The following is a 12,598-nucleotide window of genomic DNA, read 5'->3' as shown; positions in this document are numbered from 1 at the left end:
GTAGGGGTTTTTTTTTGTTCTGTTTTGCAGTTCTCCCTTTCTGTGAGCTCTGATTATTTGCAAAACAGAGCAATTATGTTGTCCTCCCTGATGTTTATTATCCCAAATTAGTCCAGAGGCACATATGTAGGAGGACTTGATGGGAAACTCGTAAACAGGCAGTGTGGATGGGGGGAGCTGGCATGGCTCACGCTGGCCCTGTAGTGTTTACAGCAAGCAGAAGTTGTGGTGGGACCAGCCCAGCTCTAGGCTGTTCTGGAGGTGTAGGGTGACTCTATACACTGTCTGATGGCGTTTTGTTTTGTTTTTTTTTCCAAATTAATTGGTGGGGTTTAATAATGAACAGCGCTACCTCCTGTGGTAACAGTACTGTACTCCTGCAGCAGGTAGCGATTCCCGCAACGTATCCAGTCCCTGATTCCTTAAAGGTCAGAGGGAGAAGAAAGTTGTGCCTGTTTTCTCTGTGCAAGCTGTTTTTTTTGACAGACAGGTAAGGTGGCAAAACAGCAGAAATGCATTTTTGACAAGTTTTGCCTGGTGTGTAAGGCATACCTGTCTCTGGTTCTGTTACTACGTCATATTGAATGGGGTAACTTAAAAGGATGTCTGGTGGTGGTGTTGGAGAAGAACTCCATCTCAAGTTCATCAGTAAAGATTATTTAAGTCAGCAGTGTGCTTACTTATCGTTTCTTCCTACTTAAAAAAGCGTTGTAGCGATCCTGCAGTCTCGGACCATGGGGAATAAAAACATTCAAAATATGAACTGTGGTCCTTTTACTTACCGGTTACCATAGAAATCTAAATAAAGAATGCTCTGCAAATAGCGTAAATATAGCGCTTAACTTTCACAGCTCTCACTTTCTTAAAAAGACATGCCATTGTTCAGATTCTGTAGTAACTGATCAGTTAAGGGCTGCTGCACATAGTCTGAATAAAAGTGCTGTATTTATACTATTTGTAAAGTATTCTCAGAACTTTCCCGTTACTGATTTTTAACATTAGTTTGTTGTTGTAATGGGCTGTGGTAAATGAGACCAGAAAAAGCTGATTTGGACTCTTTTTTAAGAGCTGCAAAATACTCAATTTTTTTATGGATTATGAGTCACCTACCAAACTGTAATTCCAGCAGGAAATGCGACCCACTGACATGCAGAGCAGTCAGCTTAAAGCTGCAGCTAGAAGCTCAGGAAGCTACAAGGTGTCTTGTCTGGAAATGTTGTGCCCTTCTGGGGACTGCTGAGACCCTCCCCAACTCATTGCATAGCTCCTGAAGGGGAAATGGAGGTGAGTTGGATTTTTGGGTGGCTTTGGCATCTGCAAGTGGCGTGGTTGGACTTAAGGCAGTTTGGTTTGTGCCCTAAGACTCTTTTAGGGGACGAGAGTTGTTGCAGAGTGAAGATGTTTCAGGTTTTCCCCTCTGCCTTTAGGAACACGTTATGCATGTCTTATCTGGTGCGACCTGGTGGGATTTTTGCCACTTTTCATTGTTTTGAAAGTCAATATTAAGGCTTTTTTTTTTTTTTAAACAGTCGCTGTGGTTTCATCAGTTTTCATCTGTTTCCAGTCATCTCATATAATGTAAATCACTTTCATATTCCATTGAATTTTTTAGTTATTTTTTTTCCTAGGCCTGGCTGGCTGGTAGTAGTAACCTCCTTGCTTAAAGAAAGCTTAGCATGTAAGAATTTTAAATGCATTTCCATATGGTGTTGTTTTTGGCTTGGTAACAGGAATAAAAATGTTTTGCATTTTTACGAAGTAGAGGATTTTTTTTTTTTTCTCCTGATAATGAAAAACTGAATGTAAAAAGCAAAATGGAAATTTACAGATTTCCAGAGCCAGGTCACTGAGCTGTGCCCTTAACTGGCACACAGCTGAGGGAAACGAAAAAGCTTTTGCACCACGTGACAGATGGGTAAACTTGGGATTTTTATGGGCAAATCTGAGCTGGTAAGGCTTCCCAACAGCTCTTGAAGCAATGTAGCTATGCTCCTCAGATGCTGTGCTTTTGGAATCTTCTCAGTTAGCTCTACCAGTTATCTCTAATTAAACCAAATACAATTCCCATGTTTACATCACATTCAGGTGTTGGACTGGATAATTCTGTGCAGGACTTCTGTGGGCATTGGCATTCCAATAGCTGGTGCAGGTTTGGAGAAAACTAGGCAGCAGCTCTGGCTGGGAAGAGTAATGCCACTTTCATGAACTCTTTTGTGTATGGTTTTGGGGTTTTGTTTTGTTTTTTTTCCTTCTTGCTGCTCCAACTTCTCATTTTGCCCCAGCAGCTCTGACTGGGTGAGGTGGTTGCCACTTCTTATCTGTGGAGAGCTGAGGCTTTTGTAGATGTTGCCAGTTGTGCTGTCTTTGTCCAGAAAATGCAGGCACCTTTTTAATGTTGCGTGAGGACAGTACTGGGAGATGCACTCTTCTTTCTCAGTAACTGTGTCACTGTTTGATGGGATTGGTGCTAGTCTGTTGCTGTCCTCTGGCTCCGCACTGTGCGTGCTGCAGGAATGACCATGGAGGTTCACCTTCACCTCCCTCTGGTCTGGTCTGACCAACGTGCCTAGCTCAGGGTGCCTCCATAGGGAAACCAGATCCCTTTCCATGGAGGATTGGTGCCTGAATGTACCTCTGAAAGTGAGGAGGACTAATACAGGCATCATTTACCATGGCTGAGACCATTTCTTCTTGAGGTCAAAAGGATCTGGGGGACATATTTATTATTTAACAGGTATTTGATAATATTTCCAGTCTGTTTTCTTGATGTCCTGCTGAAAGAGAAACAGTTGTTTCAGTAGCAATTTTACCAGACTTCTGTGATAAGAAACTGAGCTGAACTCAAAGTGGTTTTTTTTTTAAACGGATCTGCAATTTTGGTCTGTCTTTTCCTGTGTCCTGCTTTCTAAAAAACCTACTCAGCAAATCTAGCAACTATTATATCAGTTGACTATTGGCTGTGTTTTTAGATGCTTGCAAAAATAGCAATGGCGGAATTTTAGCTAAGCAATTCTCTCTTTAGATCTATGCTAATATGGTGTTGCATTTCTTCTCCTCCACTACATCATTAAAATTGAAGGCAGTTCTCACTGAGGTGTAAGATGATAGAGAAAAGTTGAGTTGAGATGCACCACTGCCAAGCAGTTATATGCTAGTGCACTAATATAAATAGAGCCTGAAATACTTAATTGCATTTGAAACAATTTCATCTGCAAACCAGTAGTATTTTTTTTTTGACTTACAGTTTACACATGGTGTTTGATTGTTTGTGGCTGTTGGCTCTTTTTCTTTCTGTCCTCACAATAAAGAAATGTATCATTTAATTATTTAATAAACTTATTTCTCTTTCAGTTTCTTCTAGAGTTACCAAAAATCAAATGTTTCTTAGGTCAAGGGCTCTTCCGTGTTCTGTGTTCAAAGGACTGAGATTCACAAAGCAGCACAGAATTGCTAAAAAAAAGGTTAGAAAATAAAGGTGGATATTTTAGAAGTCCCTAGCTTCTGACTTCAAAGGGAGCAGGGATTTCAATGCAAGATCTACCCGCAAAACTTATGCGTCATGTCCAGGTACAGAGAAAATGCTTTAGCATGGTGATGAATGGAGAGGTGGAGTTTTGCCACTTTCAGAGAAACAATACTGCTTTTTTCTGGTTTTGCTTATATTTTTAATGATCATAATTCGGAGTGTCAACTGAAATCACCGAACTTTGCAGCCCTGTGGTTTTAAGAACTGCATGTGGGTGTGTTAGCCATTTGGTTTTGAGCCCTGCAGAAGTAAGGGTTTCAACTGAATTGCTTCAGTTATCATTGAAATGGAGAGAGGATGAGTGCATATGGGTACAGGAGGTTTTCTGGGAGAAGAGTTTTAACAGAATGAAGAGCATCCTTTTAGCTAAATGGCTTTGAGTAGAATGAAAACTAATATTACAGCTAAGCCAGCGAGTTACTGCTCAAAGGGGCTATCCTTATTCCTTTTTTTCACACATTGTGTGTTGTGGCCCTGCACCCTTGTTTCAGCCAGCTCTGGGGCTTTTTTTATATCCATCACTAGGTGTTAAATACACTCCTGGGTTCATCCTACTCCCTCTGTCCCCTCTGTCTCTTGCTGGGTTAATTCCCTGCATGGGCTCCCTGCCCAATTAAATGGGTGCCGGAATGGGCACAGAAGGACTTGGGGGGGGGGGAGTGAAGCGTGGCTCAGGGCATGCTGAGCCCACCAGGTAAGTGGGAACCCCACTGAACAGAAACATTCTGGAAATCCAAGTAAAACACTCCGTGTGAAAGGGGAGGAGGACTTGTTGCAAAGAAGCAAAACTGTTGCATGGTTCTGTCATTTCACTGGCCACATGGGTGTCAGATTTTGTGTGCATTTGGTTTATTTTTTCCAAAAATATCACAAGTTTCTTAGAATAGGGGAGAGATAATCTGTCAGGGCTCTTGAAAACTGGAACTACCCAAATTGAACACAGACATTGAAATGCAGTGGGTATTCACCTCCATTCAGCTCTTTACAGTAGGCAAAAATAAAGCTTTCTACTCGAATCCTCAGTATCTTGCCATATGTCACTGTTGCTGCTGTTTCCAAATTGTGTTGTCAATTGGCTGGTAATCCTGTTGCTTGTTTTATGCCCGTGTTGCAGGTGTGAATTGCCAGATGTATTCGTCTCTTGATTTTTTCCTTCCAGGTGTGATGAGGAGGAGGCTGACCTCTGTCGCATGCTCCTGCAAAATAGTACTGTGAGAAATTGCCTCTTGCCTGTACAGAACCTGGCCTCTCCTCCAGCAGCAGAGTGGTTACTGAGCCTTTTTTACTCCCCTTGTTTGTCTTTCTCTGACAAAGTAAATATACGCTAATTATCATCTTCATTACATGGTGCAATTTCCTTGTTCATTTTAAATTGCAGCAGTTCTGTGCCACTGCCAGCTTAAGGAGCTTTGACCCAAGCTTTGGCCTTGCGTTTTGCAGACATCAGATACATACTATACTGCAGTAGTCTGTCAGAAAATAAAGTGCTGCAAAACGTGAACGGACTTTGAGAATAAATGTTTCTAATACTTCTCTCACTAAGCATCAGCAGTATAAAGCTTTTGTGCTGTGGAAGGCTGCTGCAGCTGTTATCAGTCTTAAATCAGTCATTGCATTTGACAGCCATTCTGACAGCCGGTACTCACAGCTGGGTGTGCTGCAGCAGCAGCATCGCTAGGGAGAGCGAAGATGTGCGTGAGCTCAGGGCGCTCCCTTTCACCGGGAAAGGTTTATCCTTTCATGGAACTTTGCATCAGTGTTAGATGCTTTGGAAAAGCCTGTGTAAGCGGATGCATTTTGATAATCTTATTTAGTTGTCGTAGATGTTGTCCTGTAAGCATCTGGTTATATCCTGTAAGACACTGAGCATTATCTCCTGCAATTGCTAAGGGAAAACTGTGATTCATGACACCTTAACAATTGATTGGTCTTGAGCTGTTTTTACGATTTCTTGATCTAAAGCAAGAAGTTTACTTTACTCGAGCAAGAAGTTGAGTTACTCGAAAGACCAGCTCTGTTAGGAAAGCAATAGCTCTTTGCACGCTCCAGTCATGGGCTCGGATATATACATTATCCTGTAGCTTGTAAGTTGTTCAGTCTTGGGTTTATTGTTGTTCACAGCTGCATTCCACCAAACAGAGCATCTAAATGAGTTGCTTTAGAAGAAATGTTATTGGCTCGGGACCACTTACAGACTCTTGGGTTTTCTATGAGTTAAGATTAATCGTAACTTTAACTTTGTGCCTCACTTAAATGTGGTTATTTATTACCTGTTTATTAATATCCTTCAGAATATTAAACTGATACAGTAGATCTGTCTTTAATTAGCTAGCATAAATTGCTGCTTCATTTATCACTTAAAACAAACAATCTTTATATAGCTGCCTTAATTTTTTTGGTGTGTGTGTTTATAAAGTGCCTTACCTTTATCTGAAATGAAGGAAACCGTAAGAGCACTGAATAACAGCATAGCTTAGGTTTACTGGTAATAACATGTACTTGCATATTGTCTCTGGTCAGAGGCTCTGGAGGTGTTTTGCAAACTTTCAGCAAGCCTCTCCTGTCCTGGAAATTAGGAGGTAAGAATATCAGAAGATAGGTGATTCTGGGCAGCAAGCTGCATTACAGCAGTAGGTGACAGTAGGCTCTTCGCTCATCTTGCCTGCCTTGTGTTTGGCTGAATTCCTGAAGATCCGCCTTATCTTGCAGGGGCTTTGGTGTTAGAATGGTTACTCTGAGTCTCTTCTGACTGTTGGGATATTCTTATTTGTGAGTAATAGATGATGTTGGTTTTGTACGGCTCTTATCATGTCTCGTTTACTGCTTTATCACTTTCTTGTACCTTGCTGTGGTTCTCTGGTTTGGAAATTGTGGAGAGGAGAACTCCTCTGACTCTGTGTTTTGTGCATAGGATGTACCTAAATGGAGAGTCTCTAAGCAGTGTCAAAACGAGTTATTAATACACTTGTAAAGGCTGTTATGGGTTATCTCTTCCAGGGTGTTTTAACGCACCTGAAGCCACAGGTGCTACTTGCGATGGCTGTGGTTTTTTAGTAGGCTTGCAAACCATCCTACAGTGAACTTAAGAGATTTGTTCAAGGCCCTTTTCACTGTTAATAGTAAAATTAAATCCTTGGTCTTCATTCTCTGAGCTGTTACTCTTTGTTTAGGCTCACCTATGATTTTCCATTAGCTTAGTATTTAAAGAAATCTCATGACTGACACTGGTTCAACTTACACATTCAAAAAAATTACAGATGCCTGTAAATACTAGGTAAGTTGTAGATAACTAACAGGAGTGCACCTCACACAGCTGCATGGCTGCAGATATTTAACTTTTATTGTACTTGAGATGGTGATTCAGCCTAAGGAAGTCTGAGGTTTACTGGCATTCCAGGTGTGCTCTCTTACTGTGCAAATAAAGGAAACATTATCCTTGCTAAACTGCATCGCTGAAGAGATGGAGGCTTGAGAAACAAGTTTTAAGTGCAAAAGAAGAACCTGATCTTTTAACACTATCACATAAAAACTCTATAGTATCTGTGTGTCTTTTTTTTGGACTATAATCTCTTCTTCTATTTTTTTATTACCTTCAGTAATCACGATTGCTTTTTTCTTTTTGCGTAACGCTTGACTGCCACCTTTACTCTGAACAGGGCCCTATTGTACCTATATACAGGTGAATAAGCTAAATTCTGTGTCACAGGGAGGGTCTGCAGTAAAATAGTTTCTATTTTTTATTTTATTTGGTAAACCTTAGAAAAGGCTTTGCTTGTGTAATAGACAAATTAGAAGAAAAGTGTTTTCACAGTTAGTTTTAAAGGAATTGCATTTGTTGTAAATACACGAAGGCAATATAGTGTTTTAAACTTTGATGGTGCCTTGGATCTTCATCAGAAGACAGGCTTTGTCTAAGTTGGGTTAAATTATACCATCCTGTCTTGTGCATCAGAAAATTGATGTTAATTTTGAAGTTGTGCTTTTTTAATGATAAATTGTAGACAACAGAATTTTTAGTCGCTATTTAAGACGAAACCTTTCCTCCTGGCTGGTGAGAAAACACAGCGTATGTTTGGAAGATAGACGGCCGTGGTGTGTATTTACAGGCAGATGCCCTCTGTTTCAGTGTGATGTGTAGGTTAAACTCCCAAAGAACGAAGTTTTGAAGTAGTTGGTTATACTGTTGTCAGTATATATGCAGTTTGGTTTGTAACTTGTTGAGAGGGGCTGGAGTTGGGGAAGGGCAGGAGAAGGCAAACATGGCGCTGGGAGGCCTAGGGCACCTGGGCCTAAGGGGCTTTTGTCACACAGCTTTGGGAAAACCAGGCTAATTTGAAGAAAAAGAGGAATGTTGCACCTTTAAAAGGTATCCCTTCAGAAGCCTTTTTGTCTGTTTTAATGTCAGCATTGTTCTGTCCCAAAATTACTAAAGTGAAGAGATGGTTTGGAGTCATTCTTTTACCTGACAGCCCCCTCCCCTTTTTTTTTTTTTGAGAAGCATAAGCAATTACAATTAAACCATCAGAACCCACATGGCAGAACTGAAATTATTTAAAAGTGTTCTTTCCCAAGAGGGAAGAGGACATGACCCTGGCAAGGAAAGGCTGCCCCTGCTCTGGGAGGGTTGGTGTCCGTCACACCTGAGGTGGGTGGACATGCCAGATGACTTGCGTAACGTTTATTCCCTCTCCTCTTGGGATCTGTTTTGCTTAAGCTATCATAATAGAAATCTATGCAGGACTTACACAAAGCACAGTCACTTCCTTTCCTGATGGTCAGGATTCATGGAATTAGCCTGGTTACATTTTTATTTTTTTTTTGCGGGGGGGGAGCTTCATAGGATTTTGAAAGCCTTGTGAAAAGGCAGCAACTGCTTGTAGGGTTTTTAACTGTTCTCCTTTTCCTTATGGCCAATTTCTTATATGGAAGTGGGACCAGAAGCTTCTGCTGCTTCTTGGTCTGTCAGCTCTCTGGAAGTGCATCTTCAGGCTGCTGTGTCCAATTTTAGGTGTGAGGTGGACTACCCTCTCCTCAGCTAATGCAGTGCTGTAGTCAAATAACTTGCTCATGCTGTAACTTAACTATCCTGTGCCCTTAGGTTTGAAAGCTCTGGTTTTGCTGACTCTTCCAGCCACGTTGAGATAGCGTTAAATTTAAACATAAACCTTCACGTGCCTGAACAACGACCAACTCAGAAGGATGTAGTGCATAATCTAGTGGTCCAATGCTGGTCAATGCCCTCTGCAGTGTACATTTTGTATACATCTAATTGGGACTTTATCTTCTAGAGTAGTAGTTCATTGAGTACGGTGAGCTTTTAAAAGTATTACGTATTTTCCACTGGTTTGATATGGTGATTTTGCAAAAAAGTGAGGAGTAAAGCTTGTCTCCTAGGAATACTTGCTGAATGGCAGTGACTTTTTTTTTTTAATAATCCTCTGTGTTACGGTTTAAACACTAATTATGGATTTTATATTTTTTTTTTGGTAACTAGAAATAGATTTGATGTTTGATTTCTTTTAGTATATTATCTTTAGGGGAGTTCAGAAGGTGCTTGTTAGAAGTACAGACAGAATCAGGATTAATTGGAAAGATGATCAGTAGTGAATACCCCAGGAGGACACCAGGTGATGGCTGGCACGAATGAACTGAGAATTTTGAGGTGTCCTCTCAAATCAGTTTTTTAAACACACATGTGTCTTGGCATGTTGGAAGATGTGTGGTGGTTTACAATTATTTATTTAATGCATTGATTTCTGTAAAGATTAGCTAGAGAGCTGTCCAAATGTATATGTAATTGAAAAAGTGTTAATTATGGAAACAGGGTGCAGAATCCTAGCCCCACTGATGTCACTGGGAACAGGTTTTGTCTGCTAATTACTGCTATGAAACAAGGTTCTGCCCTCACTTACACCAAAGCATTCTCCGTTGATTTAAGACCATGCTTAAATTACTGTGATTGAAAGTACCTTTGCCTGTGGCGTTGCCTGTCTCCCTTAGGAAGGGATGCAGAACGCTTCCCAGGTTTCTATTATATTTTCTAAACTCCAGCTGCCTTTGAACTATAGTGTTGGTGCTTTCTCAAGCTTTATCTTTACTTTTTCTCTAATACTGTTGTGACTGTTGCATGAACTGTTTGACTTGCAGGAGCACTGGCATCTCTGTTTTGGCGGGGCTTTTGCTTGGCTGATGTTGAGGTCACCCTTCCCTTCCTTTTCCTGGTGGCAAGGAGAGAGCAGGGCTGTCCCTGTGTCAGCTTCTGCATCTTCCCTCTGGACTTCAGAGAAGGGGGAGGACCTGTTTGTCTGAGCTGAAATTAGATCAGGCTCCCATATGAAATTTTTATGAACCCATGTGTGGATTTCTGTAACCTTCAGATGTGACCCCAATGACACTACTTCCCCCCCCCCCCCCCTATTTTTAAACAACACTGAAAACACAGAGTGGGCAGGATAAGTGTCGAGCACACCGGTGAGGTTACGGTTGTCATCTGAGTCATTAGTGCTGGCAGTGCTCCTGGCCTGTCGCATGTGCCAGATGTGATATCTTTCAATGAAGTTTAAAGGTGTGGTGAAAGGTTATGGGCACAGTTTCACATCACTTTGGACTGCTACAAAATTAACGTTTTAAGAGCTGTTGCTGACAACAGCTATTAAAGGGTGTTTGTCCATCTTCTTCAAGCTATTACAACACGCCTTTTACTCCTCCCTGGCACTCTTGTTGCCCCCTGTCCAGGCTGTTCGATTTGAGGACCCAGATGAAAACTAACGCATCAAAGAAGATGCACCCTTGTGACAGTGTCACTGTGATGAGGGGGCTGAGCCAGTCTAAAGGCCAATTGTGGCTGAAAGGGACAGTTGGCTTAAATCACTGCTGATGTAAAACTGTACTGTTACGTGAGGCATTTCACTCTGCTGGCTGTGGAACAGCAGCTTTGACTTGTACTTTCTGCAGCTGAATGCACATGAAATGATTCCTTAAGCTGAGGTGAGCACTGCCTGTTCATACTCAGAGTTTAACCTGAGCCCAGGACTCTGTATTCCATTTAAGTTCTGCCTGCATGAAATTAAAGACAGTTCCAGCTCTATGTTTAAGTACACAATTGCCATTATGTACTTAATGGCAATACTAAATTTCACTGTTGCTTTTGACTGTGGGCATAAGTTGCTTTTAAATGAAGACTCTGAGTTGGCTGGCCTTGCAGGCATCTAAAATGTGTGCTTGTGTCCATCCACATGCGTACTTATATACATGTGTATACGCATATACACACACACTTATATCTCTAACAGGAAGTCTGGGAGACACTGATTCTCTCTCAGTAGCTCTGAGCACAGCCAGCTTCCAAGGTGGGTAAACTAGAAACAATGGGAATTCTTCCTTTTGGCTTCTGTGGCCTTCAGTTGAGGTTGTAAGTGCTTACTTCTCATAGCGCTTTCTAGAAAATTCTGGCACCATTTTGGCTTTGAAGGGTCTGGTAGAGAGTTTTAATGTTTTGACTTTCAGGTGGTGCCACTCTAGCCGTCTGTGTTCAACCTTGGTGTGACTGGTTGGTGAGTTTGTTTCTAGAGCTAAAACTCTGCACTTGTACTCTAACGGGTTCTGAGAGCTCCTGAAGGTGGCATGTGTGAGCAAATATACTTGTAAACTCCGAAAGAGCTTTGAATTTTACTTTTCAGTTGTGACACAGACCTTGGTGGAATGGGGGAGAGAATCAGAAGAGTAAAAGTGCTAAAACTGGTGGGTTGAGATAAAGACAGTTTAACTGATAAAGCAAAAGCTGTGCACGCAAGCAGAGCAAAACAAGAAACTCATTCACTGCTTCCCATGGGCAGGCAGGTGTTCAGCCATCTCCAGGACAGCAAGGCTCCATCACGCACGGTGGTTACTTAGGGAGACAAAATACCGTAACTCTGAATGTCCCCCCTTCCTTCTTCTCCCAGCTTTATATGGTGAGCATGACAGCACATGGTATGGAATAGCCCTTGGGTCAGTTGAGGTCAGCTGTCCTCTCCTAAGGTCTTGTGAACCCCTAGCCTGCTGGCTGGTGAGGTGGTGTGAGGAGCAGAAAAGGCCTTGACTCTGTGTAAGCACTGCTCATCAGTAACTAAACTATCCCTCCCTGTATTATCAACACTGTTTCCAGCAAAAATCCAAAATGCAGAGCATACTAGCTACTGTGAAGGAAATTAACTCTGTCCCAGCCAAAACCAGCACAAGTGGCTAAGTTCTCATTGACTTACTGGAGGCTTCCTCAAGATCTCTCCATGAGTATTTCAGCTCAGTTTGTTCTGTCTATTACATGCTTTGCTTCTTGTTGTAGAGCACCTTCTTTTTAATTTTTAATTTTTAATTTCATAGTACTTTGCATCTTTTGTTCCAGTTTAGCCGGAGAGGATCAATACGCAGATAGCTCCAGAACTTTCCTGTCCAAGCCAGCTTTGCTCTCGTGCTTCTAGTCATTATCAGTATTCATTTAAGAAACTATCAAGTCCCTCTGTCTCTAGTGAGGAGGTTCCTTTTTTTTTTTTTTTCCTGTATTGATTAACTTAACTGTTTTGAGTTAATTTGACCGCCTGTGGCTACTTGCTGACCTTAGATTCCTGTAGTACCTCCAACCAAAATGCTAAACATAGCTGGCATTCTTGGTATGGCAAGAGTGGGCGTGCTGAGTATTCGGGGGCGCTAGGACAAAGCACTGCAGTGCGTATCCAGGGCAATCTCTTATTTGGGGGAAAAAAAAAAAAAAGAGAGAAAAAGAGTGTTATTCTATGTTACATTCAGTTTGTGAGCACCAGCGTTGAGAGATTAAATCCCTCTCACTGTGGTTATGTGTGATGCCCCTCAGTTTCTTACTGGCATGGATGGTTCACAGAATCACAGAATGGTAGGGGTCGGAAGGGACCTCTGGAGATCATCTAGTCCAACCCCCCTGCCAGAGTAGGGTCACCTAGAGCAGGTTGCACAGGAATATGCTTGTGTGTTGCAGGATAGAATATGGTTAAACTTAGGGGAATAAAGTTTTGAAGCCTATATTATGGTTAAGGAAAGCTTTATATGACTTTAGAACAG

At 41.7% G+C, this 12,598-nt stretch overlaps 1 protein-coding gene across 35 annotated transcripts in view; it reads left to right on the top strand.

Annotated features, from left to right (window-relative positions):
- Positions 1-12,598, top strand: part of APBB2 (amyloid beta precursor protein binding family B member 2) — a 190,446-nt gene that overhangs the window by 36,911 nt on the left and 140,937 nt on the right. Inside the window, exon 1 of one of the 35 annotated variants that reach the window (XM_074587891.1) lies at positions 1,147-1,284. The exons of 33 other annotated variants lie outside the window; for them this stretch is intronic. The gene's annotated coding sequence lies outside the window, so the exon portion shown is untranslated. Of the gene's footprint in view, positions 1-1,146; positions 1,285-12,598 lie in introns of those variants that run through there. One more of the 35 variants, XM_074587872.1, reaches the window with a different exon arrangement.

The sequence above is a fragment of the Larus michahellis genome, chromosome 5 (assembly GCF_964199755.1).
Source record: "Larus michahellis chromosome 5, bLarMic1.1, whole genome shotgun sequence".
Classification (NCBI taxonomy): Eukaryota; Metazoa; Chordata; class Aves; order Charadriiformes; family Laridae; genus Larus; species Larus michahellis.
The sequence above is the reverse complement of the archived record's forward strand: the minus strand, read 5'-3'. Positions and strand labels throughout refer to the sequence as shown.